The sequence below is a fragment of the Thalassophryne amazonica genome, chromosome 15, assembly GCF_902500255.1.
Source record: "Thalassophryne amazonica chromosome 15, fThaAma1.1, whole genome shotgun sequence".
NCBI lineage: Eukaryota > Metazoa > Chordata > Actinopteri > Batrachoidiformes > Batrachoididae > Thalassophryne > Thalassophryne amazonica.
Window position 1 is genome coordinate 72,795,743 of NC_047117.1, and position 6,000 is coordinate 72,801,742.

Below are 6,000 nucleotides of genomic sequence, written 5' to 3' on the forward strand. Positions count from 1 at the left end.
GTATTGCGGGGTGGATTAAAAAAAATAAGAGACTAACAGAGCGAGGCATGCGAAAATATTAAGATTTCTTTCACGAAGAAAAACACATGTAACATAAAGGCACACCATTCTTGTTATATGGCTGGGGGGGCCTGGCTGCCGGTTTGTTTGTCTTTTGGTTTCCTCCCAGGTGGCTTGCGTTTGGGACTGAGTGGCTGTGTTGCTGAGGCTGTCAGGACCTCACCCTGATCACCTGCGACTCGTCAGGACTCACAGCTGTGGTGCATCTGGATGGATTGGAGCATGTTTGTTATGTGTCGGACGCAGCTCGGAGAACCGACCAGCGTTTGAAGGACCCAGTATGAAATAAGCAGAGCACGGTTCAAAGGCTAACTGAATTTAATACATAACAGTGATAACAAAAAGGTGCGGCCTGGCGTGGTGCGCTCCCAGCAGCGCTAACGGTCCGGAGCCAGAAGCTGTTTCGGACCCAAGGACCCCGCCGACACCCCCCAGGTGGCCGCAACAACCGAGTCTGTGAAAGAAGGAACCATTATGTGAGTCCACACTCTACACACAGAACACTTAAAGGTGTACAAACAGCAAACACTTCCTGGCTTGATTACTGATCAGCTTCCCAACCTGCAGGCATGGGACATCCAGTTCACAAAACTCCACCGCAGTGGAAGCTGATACATGACTAACAAACAGCTCAATACAATAAGGTGTGAGGGACACCACATTTACTGACTGTATAACTGTTAGTCACAAAATCTAACGTACCTCAGGAAGTGTGCTGACGAGCGTGAGACCTCACCCCCTCCTCTTTCACAGACTGTGCATCAAACCTGGACGTTCTCAGCATCCGCTGTTGATGAGATGGCTCCCAAGACGACGATCTCACCCGTCTGGTCACAAGGTCGAGTCTCTGGCAAATACACACTGTGCACTCCAGTCTTAAATGCCAACATGTTCCACTCCATCCAGATGCACCACAGCTGTGAGTCCTGACGAGTCGCAGGTGATCAGGGTGAGGTCCTGACAGCCTCAGCAACACAGCCACTCAGTCCCAAATGCACGCCACCTGGGAGGAAAACCAAAAGACAGAAACAAACCGGCAGCCAGGCCCCCCCCAGCCATATAACAATGTTGGCATTTAAGACTGGAGTGCACAGTGTGTATTTGCCAGAGACTCGACCTTGTGACCAGACGGGTGAGATCGTCGTCTCGGGAGCCATCTCATCAACAGCGGATGCTGAGAACATCCAGGTTTGATGCACAGTCTGTGAAAGAGGAGGGGGTGAGGTCTCACGTTCGTCAGCACACTTCCTGAGGTACGTTAGATTTTGTGACTAACAGTTATACAGTCAGTAAATGTGGTGTCCCTCACACCTTATTGTATTGAGCTGTTTGTTAGTCATGTATCAGCTTCCACTGCAGTGGAGTTTTGTGAACGGGATGTTCCATGCCTGCAGGTTGGGAAGCTGATCAGTAATCAAGCCAGGAAGTGTTTGCTGTTTGTACACCTTTAAGTGTTCTGTGTGTAGTGTGTGGACTCACATAATGGTTCCTTCTTTCACAGACTCGGTTGTTGCGGCCACCTGGGGGGTGTCGGCGGGGTCCTTGGGTCCGAAACAGCTTCTGGCTCCGGACCGTTAGCGCTGCTGGGAGCGCACCACGCCAGGCCGCACCTTTTTGTTATTTTATCACTGTTATGTATTAAATTCAGTTAGCCTTTGTACCGTGCTCTGCTTATTTCATACTGGGTCCTTCAAACGCTGGTCGGTTCTCCGAGCTGCGTCCGACACATAACAGTTCTAATCAAATTAAGGGCCAGACCAGGGTTCACAAAAAAGAAAACATCCAACCACCTTCTACCGCTCAGTCGAATCAAGGGTCCGCGGGGGGCTGGAGCTTATCCCAGCAGTCATAGGGCGTGAGGTGGGGTACACGCAGGACAGGATGCCAGTGTGTCGCAGGGCCACAAACAGACAAACAAACACAGACACACCCACACGCACACCTAAGGACAATTTTGTTAAAGATTCCAATCCACCTAACCCGCATGTCTTTGGATGTGGGAGGAAACCGGAGCACCAGGAGGAAACCCACGCAAACATGGGGAGAACATGCAAACTCCACACAGAAAGGCCCCGGGAATTGAACCCACAACCTACTCGCTGTGAGGCAACAGTGCTAACCACTAAGTCACCGTGCCGCCCAAAAGAACACATAATATGGAGAAATAATCTTCCAAAAAAAAAAATATTGCAATAAAGCACTTAAAATAATTTGAAGTCTGACTACCTTCGGCTTGCAGTATTTTGTTTCAATTTTATCAGCACCGTATATGCTCTATTAGAAGTGCATGCACTTACATGACACACTTTTGGTAAAAATAAGACATTAACATTTCTGTATACAGTAAATGCAGTGTTTGGTTTAGGTGCACTTCTGATAGAGCAAATACGGTATTTGAAGTTTAAGATTAGTTGTAGCGCCCTTTTAGTTTCACGCTATATTCTACATGGGTAATCTAGGGGGAATGCATTTTCTAGTACTGTTGTGTAGGGATTGCATCAGACAGTACAACGCCAATGTTAAAAATATGACCTATTGTTACCAAGAACATGTAGATATCACCTGAGCTTTGAAGAGAAAATACAGTATCTGAGGAAAAGGGAATAAAAGTTGCATTTTGTATATAACAAATAATATAATAGCAAAATATTCAGTGTAAAACATAAAAAGGAATTTGGATTTATATGAAAAAAATTCCTTCCTTGACCACACCCCCCTCCCAAGAGCTAGTGATCCGTTCCTAAGGTAACAGAATTTTGTAGAAGAAGCATAATGTTTTTACATATGATCATAATGTTTTTACATATGATCAGGATATAGATATCAGAGTATGATATTGGCTTTTAAACATCAATCAAGATTAAAAATATTAAATGCCACTTCTCTGCATACTTGAAATTCATGTTGCTAAAGGTGCATGTATCCTATATTTTTTTTTCCTAGGAGCATCCAAAGACTGACGAAGGAATTGATTGTAACCACTGTGGCACTGATGTTGAACAACCTGAAACTGATTTACCAATGAAGGAGCTGTGTTTCAACATAGTAGTTCTCAAGATGGTGGGGTGGTTTTAGAACAGGATGATCTAGTGGACAATGGAACCGAGGGTGATGTTCACAATGAAGTAGACCAAGTAGATTCAGCAGACGTGGTATGGTGATGATGGATCTGATCGTAACGTTGAAGATGATAACACTTGGCATATTGATGGCAACAACGAAGGCGAGGATGATTTGGGGCAAGAAGAGGGTGGAGACTCAGGACAAAATGAAGAAATGGATCAGGGGGATGATGAAGATTGGCATGACAATGGAGTTGACTCTGGAGGAGATGATGAAGATGATGATTTTCAGCATGGTGATGGGGAGGAAGGAGATGAACCAGATGATAATTACCGGGTAAGTCAGCATCCTGAATGAGACCAATTTATGTACCATATTTCCTCTATTATAGAAATAAATAGAAGCACACTTAAACCAAACATTGCATTTATTGCATATAGAAATGTTAACATATGACTTATTTTGACCAGAAAATTGCTTCTGTCCTGCGACGGACTGGCGTCCTGTCCTGGGTGTACCCCGCCTCACGCCCTATGACTGCTGGGATAGGCCCCAGCCCCCCCCGCGACCCTTAATTGGACAAAGCGGTAGAAGATGAATGGATGAATGAATGAATTGCTTCTGTCATTTACATAAGCACATGCCCTTCTAATAGAGCAAACATGGTGTTTGGTTTTTCTATGCACTGTAACTGTATGAACTGTCTACTCATTTCACGACCTTAACCTTAACAAAAGAAAAACAAATTAAAATATTTTCTTACTTCAAACATACATGTACCATATTTCCTCTATTAGAAGTGCACCTTGGACTTTATAAGTCTTGTTTATGTGCAAATTTCTATTATTTGCACATATATTTGTGAGACCGTTCTTCATACATGATGACAATATATGCATAGTGGTGGCCAGTGAGTGGTCACTGCTTGCCTATCTAATAGTGTCAGAATTAATGTTCATATAATAAAAAATTATGGCTCAACCAACTAGAAACATTCCATGTCTGATGGGTGCAGCCACATGTTTATCGAAGGCTCTTTCTGATATCAGCCCTGTGACTAATGTTACACCTTTCTGATGCTCACTGTTTTTTTTTGTGTGTGTGTTTTGTTTTTTGTTTTGTTTTATTTTGTTTTTTTGCCTTTTTTAGGGATTCAGCCTTGAAGATGAAATCTTCCAATTTATCCAGATGCACCCATCACCAAGTCACAGAGTCTACTGCTGATAGTGTCCTATGTCTTGTGGGATGGTCTTTCTGATAGTTCTTTGGATGATCTTCTTTCTTTGATGAATATACACTGTCCAAACAGTGTTCCTACATCAAAGTATTTGCTGTACAAGAGTGTTGAAGATTCAGTGTACGAGGTATGTTTATTTTTTATTCAATCATCACTTGTACTGACCAATGTGTTTCATATAATCGAGTTATGCTGCATTTACACATAGGCAGGATGCGTACGAATGTGTATATTTGCTTCATTCTTGGCACATTCCTGACATTCTTAAAGTGATCAGCAGCCAAGAATGTATACTTCGTGGCATTCGTGACTTGTCGTTATGTGTAAATGCAGCATTAGTCTGTGCTGTTCTAATTTGCCATGGTATGCTAGTAAATCATGTTCTTGTTGGTGTGGTTTTTTTTGGGGGGGGGGGGGGGATACAGATTGCGTATCATTGATAATCAATGTTGCTCAAGTTTCTGTTGTGCATTCATACCATTCTTCTATTTCAATTTCAGGTTCACTGTTATTGCATGGAGTGCACTGCATATCTTGGCCCCGAGAAATTGTCAAGGAATTGTACAAACTGCGGCAATGAATTCAGTGCAGACATCTCACATACAGAAGGTAGTTTTTTTCTCAGGATGCCTGTCAAAACATAGCTGCAAAGAATGACGAAAGTACCAGAAGTGGCAGCTGCCCTTGAAAATCGAAATATTGATAAACTCTTGAGAGAAACTAACATAAATGACATTGTTCATGGTATACCTTTATAAAGACTGCAGGATATAGCACCTCGAAGTGAAATAACCAGATGCCCCAGGTATCTCAAAACGCAGAAGTATTGAAAGGTATCTCAATGGCGAGCTCTCCTGTTCTATTCTTTGGTGGTATTTCAGATAATTTTACCTGCCGTGTATATGAAACACTGGTTCTTATTTGTATTTGGTATTTATGACCTCATGAGGAAGAGTGTTTTTGAAAGAAAGGTTCGTTAGAGCAACACTTGCCTCAGGATGTTTGTTCTAATGACTGAGCAGTTGTATAGAATAAGACATTGCACTTTCAGTGTCCACTCATTGATTCATTTTGCCCAGTCAGTTATCAGCACTGGCCCTTTATGGGCAACTTCCACCTTTTGTTTTTGAGGGATACAACAGGACTTTGATTAGGTGTTTCCACAATACCCAGGAAGTTGGTTTGCAGATTTGTGAGACATTCTGTTGGGAAAGTGTAGTGACACGGAACCACAACAGGGGGCGCAAATGAACGGTCAATAGATGAGCCAAAAAGTAACAATTTAATGTTGTGAATGTGCACAACGAACATACAGACAATCACAGAATATCATAACAGTCAATACACAGAGGTGACGTGTGGGCAGGCTCGAGGATAGAAGACGTCTGTCCTGAGAAGAGCCGGAACCACACGATTTCCGCCGCCCCAGAACCTGGTGAATACTGGAGCCGCCAAGTCCCGAATTCCCAGGTGATCACCGTCCCCGACTGTCGGATCTGGTACTGCTGGCGAAGAACAAAGACAGTCAAGTGTGGGTGTGTGTACACCCCGTAACAACAACGGTGGGAATGCCACCTCCACCTCTCATTCAATATGTTGCAGCGGTCTCAGCTGAAAAGGAGCAACGTCTTGCACAGCCT